Here is a 12,147-nt window from a genome sequence, read left to right on the forward strand (position 1 = left end):
TTCATATGACTTTTGATAGACTTTCAAGAAAATCTGAGATACATTATGTAATATTATATATTATATTAGCTGAATGTGCCATGTATTCTTGAATTGGTTAGTAATAATACACTTATTTATTTACCTTTTTTTGCTTTGGCTACTGGTGATTTCATGTTCTTGGGAAATTCAAGTAACGCTCCATGCGTTCGAATATTCTTGTAACAGTTTATATCTTATGTAGGACACTGTAACTGGATGTCTAATTGCTGGAGTTGGTAACGTTGACTTGAGGAAGAAGAAGAATTACCTCATTGCTGATTCAAGTATTATTCCTTCCTTCAACATTCTTATAAATTTTCCATTAAAGTTATCTGATGCCATCTATACAAATTTAATCACATTGATTTTCGATCCGTTACCGTTGATAAAAGATCATTTTGAGTCACACCCAAAAACTGGATTTTTTTAAAGTAAACTGTTACTTATGTTTTGTAATGTTAAGCAACCAGAAGATTCCCTTTGCTTTCTTGAATATTTTAGATCATATTTCTTTCAAAGACAACCATCAAACAAATTGATGATTCTTTCAAGGATTCCAACACAAGAGAACACGTGCCGATAGTCTTGATCAGTCAATATGTAAGTAATCACGTCAATGAGTTATAAAACAGTCGTTACTGAATCCTGGTGGTTATAAAAATATTGGGATATCCGCAGAGAGACCAGGAAGAATCTCAAGTGAGGTTTAGAAGCAAAGGTGCCTATTATGTTTTCCTTATATAATGGTGATTGATATATTTGATATCGTTCGCTTTTAGTCACGCAACAAAATCAAGTTCCTTTATAATATAACTCACTTTAGTGGGAGAATTTTTTTTGGTACTGTCGGAATGTGGTACTGTTTTGATTAATGATAGCTGGTTTGCAAATGAAGTAGGCCCATGGGTTTAAAGATTTTTTTAGGGAGGGACTATAAAGTAGGAGAAGGAACACAAGGTTTTCAACCAACTCACATCTTATTTCTCATTTTTGGTGGATGTGAACTAATTATTGTTTTGACAAATTCATTAATCATATATATATATATATAGGGAGAGGATCAAGAGAGAACTAACTCTTTATTGGGGAGAGAACTAAGAAACTCCTAACTATAGGGTTATAAATGTAAATTACCTCCAATAAAAAACATTTAGCGTTGCTTCCCTGTTAAACAAACTCTTCAGCCTCCATATGAAACGATCTTGACACAAATCATCTTTCTATAGAAGTTAACACCAGAAAATCGCAAATCGTGATGACTCGATTGTTCAGAACCCTAATCATCGATTATTTCAATCGTTCAACAAGTCAGTTGCAGGTATTTCAATTAGGATATCTATTTTATTTTCTATTTTTTTTACTTTAATTAATACATTGATTGATAATCTGCTCATTTCATGTATTAACTTGATAGTTTAATAGATTACTCGCGAGTTACGGCATGATTAATAGACAATCGATTGTTAGTCATGAGTTCTTCTTGAATTTGGATGACAGAGCACTCAATTTGACCTGGATTAAGTTTTATGATGTGAAAATCATGTATTACATATATGTAATACTTTCATTACATACATATATTAATAAATGAATTGCATACATGATTAGGTAAATGGATAGCCCTGCTTGCGGTGCGCACATATGATGTATATATGTGTGAACCCTCGGGTGGGCAAAAGTGAAATTGCACTAATTTTGACGTTATTTTACTAATCTCGTGAAAATAACGTTAAAAGTGACGGACGGTTAATCAGGCATCATGTAGTGGCGTTGATAGCTGAAAGATAAGGGTACATGCACCGATCAGCCGGTGTCCCGATGATTGAGTGCTATGTGCCTTATGTCCAAGGCTTGATGCAAAACTACTATCGAGCCGGGGGTCTCACCGGAAGCAGCCTCTCTATCCCTATGAGGTAGAGGTAAGGCTGCCTACATCTTACCCTCCTCAGACCCTACCATAGCTTTGCTATTGGTGGGATATACTGAGTACGATGATGATGATGATTAGGTAAATGGACAACATGTGTAATACATGTATTACGTATGTGTAATACTGAGTATTACACATGTGTAGTATTTACTTATTTAGTAGGGGATTCATATGTTTTTTTGCGATTTTGAAATATATGTTAACTTTGGGTCTTGATTCTTCTTATTTAATTGATTACTACACTACGGGCTTTCAATTTTTGTGATTAAAAGATCAACGTAGGCTAAATCATTTGTTTGATCTACAATACCCTCCAACTGTTTGATGAAAAGTCTAAAAGAAAATTATTTTGAAAATCACTGAAGCAAATAGATGATTAATGATGCTCTTGAACAAAATTTGTTGTATGTTTGAACTTTGATTCTTGCTTATGCTTTTTGGCTTTTGTTAATTTGATTGGTATAGAAGTACCATGATAATGATCCACTCACATTTTTAATACGTCAAAGCCTAAATGGAAGGAACGAGATCAGCATGCCAGCAAATATGGTAAAATCATAAATGTTCTTTATACATTTGATTACAAATTCGGGCTGGGCATGAAAAATTCAGGAAACCATGTCCTAGCCAAATAACCGCCTCGAAACCAAAATATAAGGGAAATATGACCTGACCATGAACCAAATGTCATATTGCAGATTCGGGTTTCGGTCTTTTTTATTTTGGTTATCGGGTTTTACGGTTCAGCACTAGTTACATTCACCCCTATTATTAGCTATTACGTATATATAACACATGTATTACTGATGTGTCATACCGAGTATTTCAAATGTGTAATGCCAAGTATTACATATCTGTAAAGATGCTAATATTACATATACATCGTAATAAAAAAATTACAGATCTGCAGTGTCAGGTCGTTTCGGATCGGATATTAATCAATCATGTCATAACTCACACAAAATTAATCGTGTTGACAAGCGAGTTAATGACGGGTTACTATGTTTAGAAAGATGACCGTTTGTTAAAGGCGGAATCAATAACAAACATACGGTTGCAATGAATATTCAAAATACGAAGACACACGAAGGATTCACTCAAAAGATTTTCATTTATATAACGTAATCATACAAAAGGATAATCGATTAGGGTTTAGAAGGAATCCTAGGACAGCCGTCACACACAAAATATTCTCTTAATTAATGTGTCGGTCTTATCCGTATTGTGCTCTCTCTCCTTCGTATATGGCGGCGTGCCCTAATTATTCTATTTATAGGCCTGCCAACCTAAGACAGGCTGTCATTCCTTCTAGAAACCCTATCCGATAGTACATATTCAATTTACATATTCAAAAATATACTAAGTGTAAAACAAGTCTTCCGGGTAGGCTTTTCATTAAACTTCAGTCTCCGGGTACGCAGTGTACTCGGCCTTCCTTCAGACTTGGTAAACATAGAAGTGTACTCGGAATCAGTTTCCGGGTAGACTTTACTTAAAGAATATTTTACAAAGTAAAATATTCACCGAGTAGACTTCAATCTTCTTGGACTTATCAAACTTTGCTCGACAAATCCTTACGAGCAACTTTGTTCTTCCATGATCCTGTTCGGCTCATTGTCAGTTAAACAACTTATTGATAAGGCGTACTCGGGAGTACATACCTTACTTGAGCAGAACCTTACTCGATATAACTTAGAGATATTTCATCAACTCATCAAGTATACTCGGACCATAATTATTAAAGAATACCTTGCCCGGTCTTCCAATTACTTGGCTTCTTGGACTTGATTGACCAAACCTTACTCGGAAGAGTAAAATACTTGGTCTTGAAGAACAACCCTGCTTGACAAAGTGAACCTTACTCGGATATGCCAAATTAATGAACCTTACTCGGAAATCACTAAAAAGCATACCTTGCTCGGATATCCACTTAAGAAGACTATTTGAAGTAAACCTTGCCCGGAAGGTAAAATCTCGTACTCGGCTAAGTAAAAGCTTACTCGAAGGTCCAAGGTGTGCTCGGATTCAATACTTAGCAGTTTCTCAGGAGGTTGAGAAGATTCCAATCTTCCATATTCTTCGTTTAGGTCAAATCTCCTCATTTAGGTCAAATTCTTGACCCAACAATCTCCCCCTAGATTGGAACACCTCAGCTGACTCAAAACACTCTATGGTTACTTACACTTAGCAAAATACACATCAAATTTCATAATCAAATTACATAAGTAAAAATTACATAATCAAAGGTTTGTCCGAAGACATTATAAAGCAAAGCCTATTCTATCTATTTTGTCTTTTCCTTTCATTTTAGGCTGCTTGTCTTCTCATCTGGATTACAGATGCTGCTCTTTCTCTGAAGATATTGAGCACTTGGTAGTGAGTGTGTCCTTCTGGAATCACCAAGTCTCTAATATCAGCTAGATCTTCATTGTGCAAGCAAACAAGATCTGCATCTCTCTTTATCACAGCCAGCACCTTTCCATCAGAATTCATCAATGCATATTCTCCATTTTCCTTGTATTCAACTTGAGCAATGATGCCATTCTTCTGTACAGTGTAGTTTGGCCTTTTCATTCTTCTTCTTAAACTTATACACTTACTCATGTTGGACAGTGGGTCTTCATCTCTGACATACATCTTAAAGTTTCTTTTAGCAATATCCATCTTCTTTATCTTTGCAGATCTTCTTGCTTTTTTCATTGAAGCTGCTCCTCTGCTTATGTTGTCTTTTAAGAACCTGAACCCATTTCCAGCTTGCTCATACAGGTATTTAGATTAGTCATTCATTTGTCTCCCTGCAGATCTGCTTCTGTCCCTGAAATCATAAAGATGAAGTGACTCCATTCTGCTCAGTTGCTCTTCATTGTATTCTCTGAAGTCACTTCTCACAATAATTTCCTTCAACTGCCTACTTTCCATGATCACCTTCAGAGTATCAGTTACTGAATCATAGTAGAGCTCTCTTGGTAGATCCACACCAGATTGTGGTCTTGTTCTTTGTTGTACTGAGCTACTTAATTCTCCTCTTCCTCCTTGGCCTCTTCCTCTTGGGAATCTTTGATGGATTGGAGGTCTGAATGGAATTGATTTCTTAGGCTTCTGAGGTCCCAAGTTGAATGTTTTCACATATATGGCTTCCACCATCTCAGTAGGAAGGTTTGCTATCTCCACAATGTTATGTCCTGCTGCCTCCAGTTCAATTAACATTTTGATCATTCCTGGAGTTCTTGCTAGTCCAGCAGGTACAAATCTGCCATCAGCATAGTATCTGGGATTTTCTCCTTCCTTGAATGCCTTTTCCCACTCATCCTTTTGCAGATAGAACAGAGTCTTCAAATCCTCTTTTTCCAAAACATTGAAATCTGCTTCAGTCATCCCTCTCTTGTTTATCATTATGTTTCTTAGGATGCTGATTATTTCCTCATTCTCCCAAGGCATGAATGGTTCAGTTTCTTGTTCAGGTTTGACATCATCTTGAGGGATAGGAATTTCAACAGGTTTGACTTGCTCCTTTTCCTTCTTCCTTAAGGTCTGAATTCTTCTTTTCTTCTTTGGAGGCTCATCAGGTAGTTCAGTTTGAATTGTGCTCTCAGTATAGACCCTTTTTATCTCTTTCTCTTTTCTTTTGGAATATTGGTCAAATACTGCCTCTTTACTCAAATTTCTCACAACTTCAGGCTTCATGCCTTTCTCAATCAAATATCCACACATACCATCATATTTAGTCTTTAATTCTTCCAGTTCAACCTTATCATCTTGTTTTACAAACTTTTGTGAAACTATCTCTTTCTCACTGTTGTAGAGATCTTGAATTTGGTCCATAGTGTATTTTTCCAGGGCAGCTTCAGGATAACCTCTGACTTTCAAATAGTTCTTATAATGCTCAGTATTTTTCTTTCTCTTCTCAACCTTCTTTAAGACTTCCTCTGCATTAATTTCAATGATGCCCCTTTGAATATAAGTCTCTTTAGCTTGAGGGGTCTCAGCAGTGGAGCTTGTACCAACTTTCTCACCTCCTTGATCAGGGTTGTCATCACCCTCTTCATCAGACTCCTCAGAGTCATCCTCCTCATCATCTGATAGATCAATCATGGCATCTATTTTGGGTTCATTAGAGGCAGGATGCTCTGGTTCAGTAACATTAACATCAGTAACATTAACATCAGGAACATTAACATCAGGGACCCCTGGTAATTTTTCTCCTAGTTTCAGTGTTTGCAAGGGAATTGCCCTGATTGGTTCATCATTAGTCTGCTCAGCAGATCTCTTTCTTCTTTGATAAGTCTTTTCAAATCTTCTTTCTCCCCAGTTACCAGTAGGATTCTTTTTCATGTCTTCTTTTACTTGTTCAACCCATTTCTTTGCAGCCATAGTTGCAATTGACTCACCAATTTCTTCTTCAGGAATTATATCAGTAGTTGGTTTAGCAGCAGTTTCTGATGTTTGACTTTTAGATTGAAACATGCTGACCACTGTGCCCAAGGAGTTGTCCACTTCCTCAACTCTTTTCATCTTAATCAATACCTCAATAACTTCTTGATCAGCCACATCTTCAGTCAGTTCTTTTTCAATGTTGGCTTGTCTGATCAGATTTTCTTGCTTTGCTATTTCTTCTGGAGTTATAGATAGGGCTATTTTCTCCCTCTCCAAAGTTTCTTTGATTATTCTTTCTTGCTCTTCAAGAGCAACAGCAGCAGCAGTATCTACAAAAGATACATCTTTCTCAACATATACAGCAGGTTCATCATCAGTTGCCAAACCTTTTCCCTTCTCTTTTCTTTTTCTCAACTGTTCTTCATCTTCTTCTTTATCAGAAGTTCCAAATTCATCAATTTCTCTAAATAAGTTTTCCAATTCAGAGTCATGCTCTACCCTCTTGGAACTAGCTTCTTGATCATCATTTGGCTAAGTGTGTTCTAGTTCCTCAGTAGCAGCATCCACATTTACATTCTCAACAGTCAGTTCTTCTTCCATGATCTCAGTCAGTTCTTCTGTAATCACATTCTCATCATCATTTGAATTTTCATTTTCATTTGTTTCCTCTCCACACACCTCTTCTTCATTTTCATCACTAACATCATAATCATTCATAATCATTTTCAAACCATCAATATTTTCAGCACTTTCAGCATCAGTCACGTCTTTTTGATCCATATTCTCCCCCTGTTTTGGGGCAGTTGAGGTCTTCTCAACCTCCTGCACCGGGGTTCGAATCATCAGTTCAGCATCAGCTAACCTTTTTAATAACATTTCATTTTCATTTGTTAGCTCTTCATTCTTTCTACTCAACTCAACATTTTCATTCCTAACCTCCTCAACTTGCTTTTTCAACTCATCATTCTCCAACATTAGATCAATATTTCTTTGAAGTGTGTTATCTTGTTGGCTTGAGGGTGGGGTTGTAGGGAATGGTTCATAAGTGGGTTGTTCAGTGATGGATGGGGATTGTGTGTGTTGTGTGGAGGTTTCAGGTTGGTCTAAGGTAAATGATTGAGGTGGTGTTTGATGTGGTGAGGTTGGTGGTGGTGAGTGTGGTAGTGTTGGGATTGGTTGTTCAATTTCTTCTCTTTGCTCCCCCGGTTCTTGTGACATAATCTCCATCTCCAAACCATCTCCACCGTCATTGCCATCAACATCATCATCAGAGTCTCCTTCAGCACTCTCATCATCACTCCCTTCTTCCTCCTCTGAGCTCAGCTCAGGCACAGGCATAACAGCCAGATCATGGTTTAATAACCAAGGTAAAATTTCAAATGGAACATTTGCATCAAAGTTATTAGAGACACCTGGGTTCTTTATTCTCTTGTAAGTATCAGGATCTTGCAGTTTATGTGTGTCTCCAATTGTTGGTAAATCTTGTAAAGTGCTGTTGAAAATGATCTGCAGGAATCTTGGGTACTGCAAAAATCTCCTTCTCTCTGGTTTCTTCAGATTCCCTACTAGCCCATCAAAAATCATCTTGGAAAAGTTAAACGGCAGATCAAAGATAGTTCCAACTGTGGCATTTGCTAGATCATGACTCATTAGAGTCCATGATCCCTTCCTCGGAGCAAATCCATGAATAATGTGATGAATAAGAAATCTGTATAGCATCGGAAACAGACCCTTCTGAAACTGTCCCTCATGGACATTTCCTTGATACCCCATTGTTTCTTTGAAAATCTTTAATAGATGCTTTGTATCGAAGCTGATGTGATTGTGATCATCGTCATTCAGTCTTAAACATCTTCTGATCAACCTTTCAGTGATCTGTATCTCCTGTCTGGCCACGGTTGCCTCTATTCGTCTTTCATTACCGTCTTCAACTAGCTCTGCTGATCTCCAGAAATCCAAGGAGTGATTTCTGTAAATAGTTGGGCATTCAGTGAGAGCGAAGCTGATATTTGACCGCGCCATCCATAAAATCATATGAGCCATCGGTTCATTTTCTGGTGTAACTTGTAGTAACGCACACATATTGTGCTTTGGCTCAAAAACATACTTTGGCTCGTTATCTATCATATCTGTAATACATAAACAAACACATTCAAAGTGAAATTAGACATAAAGTTTAATACTTTAGACAATTTCAAGTTATAAAAATGAAGAAGAAAGAAAGAATTCTTCAAGAACCTGTTCTTCGACAAATTAATAACCTAAACACATAAACAGAGTGTTAGTACTCGAGTACATAATCAAGTTACATTACAATCTAATCGTGATCGGAAAACATAAATTTTTATGCTTACCGAGTCGGAATTAGTGGCTGATAAAAATTAGGGTTTGGATTAATCTTGAATTCGATAAGTCGGTTATTTTTCTTAGTAAGAGAGGTTTTGCAGTGGAAGGAGAGAGATAGAGGGAAATAATGTAGAAAAATTTGCCTAAGTCCCTCTTTTATACATTTTGAAAGTGGGTTTTAAATGCTTTTTGTCTTCTTGTGAATTACTAGCTGTCAACCAGTAACGTTATCCACTTGATATATTAAAAACATTTAATCTCATTTAAGATCATAAGACCTTACTCGAAAAATTAATTTTTCCAAAGTTTACTCGGTCTACTTCCACTAACAAACCTTACTCGGTCAAACTTTACTCGAAAATTTTTCATGTTGAATATAAAGTTTGCCCGAATACTTCTCTATTTAAACCATGCTCGATCAAGTAAATTAATTTAAAGTTAAGACATAATGATGAAAGCTTACCCGAAATACTTGATTTCTTGAGAAATTAATCACAAGGCAAATAATCAAATATAGTTATCAAATAAACATTCTCACTAAGAATCAATTAAGATCCTCACAAAGATTTCTCAAATTCAAATTAAAACTCATCTAGCATGAACCCTAAAAATCATAATCACATTTTGTCATATTAACTAACATATTCAAACAACGTATTCATTCAAGTATAAATCTAAACAATTTCATCATACTAACTTACATATTCAATCAACGGATTCATTCAAGTATGCTTGTATACATAGTGTGCTCGAGCACTCTCTCAAATGTAAAGTGTGTTCGGACAACAAACTTATGCAAAGTATACCCGAATAACTTTCATATAGTACAACGTGTGCTCGAAAAGAAATTCTAGCAGACAGTGTACTCGGAAAGTTAAAGTTTTGAAAATTACCAAGTATATTGAAGGAACACAAGTGTACCCGAAATATAAAGTGTGCTCGGTAAACAAAGTTTGCCTTAAAACACTTGTAATTTCAAAGAAATCATAAACACACATATCACAGAGCATTCTCGGAATGAACTTAAACACATAAACATTTAAGTGTGCTATAGTCTAAAATTTCATAGAGCTTGCTCGAAAATCCTAAGTTAGCACTAAGCTTGCTAGGATAAACACATTCAATCATCAGGTATTCCCTTGCTCGAGGGAACTTATCATATCAAACCATACCTAAAAAATGACAAACTTAAACAGAAAAATCTAAGCGTGCCCGGAAAGATTAACAAGTCTTTCCCAACAACATATTCACTCAAAGCTTACTCGGTGTACTCACTTAAGTTCACAAAGTTTGCTTGGAAACACAATCAGCATATAATATGCATAGCTTACTCGAAACTAGCATATAACATGCATAGCTTGCTCGAAACAGGAATTTCTTGTTAAAAGATAGCTATTTCAACACATAATCATCTCAAGACTTCAAGCTTACTCGGGAAAGTGAGTTCAACAGTGTACTCTACCCGAAAAGTGTAAACACTACAAAGTATGCTCGAAAATCATAAAGTTAGTCAGAAATGACTAAGCTTACTCGGAAAGGTTGAAAACTGTCAAATCTTACCCGAAACAACATATTCACACAGAGACAACTGTTTTGTACTCGGAAAGGTTGAACCTTACCCGAAACTACATATTCAAACAGTTTGTGCTCGAGAAGGTTATAACTCAATAAACCTTACTCGAACTTACATATTCAGACATAATCAACTGTTTTGTACTCGGAAAGGTTAAACCTTATTAACCTTAGCCAAAAATACATATTCAAACAGTTTGTGCTCGAGAAGGTTATAACTCATTAAACCTTACTCGAACTTACATATTCAGCCTATTTTAGGCAAAATGCAACATTTTTTGACTTAAACCACTTTTCAAAGACATTTCTGAGTTATGTATCATTTCAGAACATAGTTTAAGAGCAAATGGTGCATTTAGAGATCAATTTCAGTTATACTTCACTTCAAAACAATTTCTTTTACAAACTGAAAAGATCTCAGGAATGGGATCATATTGACTAAGTAGCTTTCTCAATACTTCACTCTCAGCATTATTATGACAACTTAGATAGGTTAACAGCAGGTATAAACTTAGCATGATTTTCATCTCTTTGGTGATATGATTACGGTTCAATTAAAGCATAACGCATTAATGGACAACACTGTGCTCTGATGCCTCATATCTCTTCTCAAAGCTTATTTGACTTTCCCCAGATCACCCCAATTTGACTCCAACCTCCTGTATTTGGTCAAAAATAGTTTCTTATGACAGAACTTATTGTATTTTTGGACTTTTGTTATTCAAACATATAGAGGTTGAATGTTGGACTTACAGTTAGCAACATGCCTTTCATTCAAAATGAGATATATTTTGTCAACATCTTTGTAGTTCTAGTTGTAACCCTCTTGTTTGATAAAATATTTAAAACATTTATCAACTTTTGGTTGATTTATTCATTCTTCCCCTTATTTTTTTTTTGTTGATATTTTCTCAAATTTTCTTAAAGCATGTTCTTTGTCATATATAAAAAATGTTTCATTTTGGTTGACCAAATAACAACAGGCTTGTGTATGACTTGGTAATCACTTTTCTGCCATATCATTCGGAGAGATCTATCTTGAGACATGCAAAACAACTATGCATCTCCACATAAAGATTAGCATATCCATTGTGTTTATATCACCTTAGAGTTTACAACATCATGGGAAAGCAACCATACATGTTAATGACTATACTAAGGCCTTTTTAGCCTATTAATTCCATATGATCAGCTAAGTAGTCAATATACTATCATTTCCCAAAAATCACAGTTTAATATTCAATCACTCCAATATCTCTTCATTTTCAGGTTAATGGCTATCCTGTTTGACAAAAAGTGGTCAACAGGACCAAACATACATGTGAATATATGTCCTTTCAAAGTCAAAGCTATTGACATAATTTTAAGTGAAGGAATAAGAAACAAGTCATAATCGCCCCAAATGCATTCAGTTTTTTCTGGTCAATGGCTATCATTTGAATCTATAGAGATTTAAGAACCAAAATACACAAGTGCATGTCCTTCCAACTGGGCAAATGACATAATTTTCAGCAAAAACAACTACTTGAGACTTTTCTTTAAAAATCCTTCTTTTAAGCTTCTTAAAAGCTTGAACTGAATAATCTTATCATATCTCAACACCATTAATCAACTTGCTCATGTTTTGACCAAAATATAGTATTTATGCAAAATTCATTAGAAAATTCATTTTATCACTTAATTTTGTCATAAAACACATTTTGACATAAACAGTTGCATCACATACTCAAATCTTAATCATTCTTTCATCATCAAGAAAAACAAACTGTACTCACATTCAATGTCTATTCTATCTTAACTACTTCAGAAGATCAGATTAAGAACATATTCAAGTAACCATAAACATGTGTTTACTCATGACATTATATAAGCAATTAATCTCACCTAAACAGATCAAACTACTT

Source organism: Bidens hawaiensis, unplaced genomic scaffold, assembly GCF_021521415.1.
Source record: "Bidens hawaiensis isolate Kalapana, Puna unplaced genomic scaffold, B.hawaiensis_p1.1 tig00076876_1, whole genome shotgun sequence".
NCBI lineage: Eukaryota > Viridiplantae > Streptophyta > Magnoliopsida > Asterales > Asteraceae > Bidens > Bidens hawaiensis.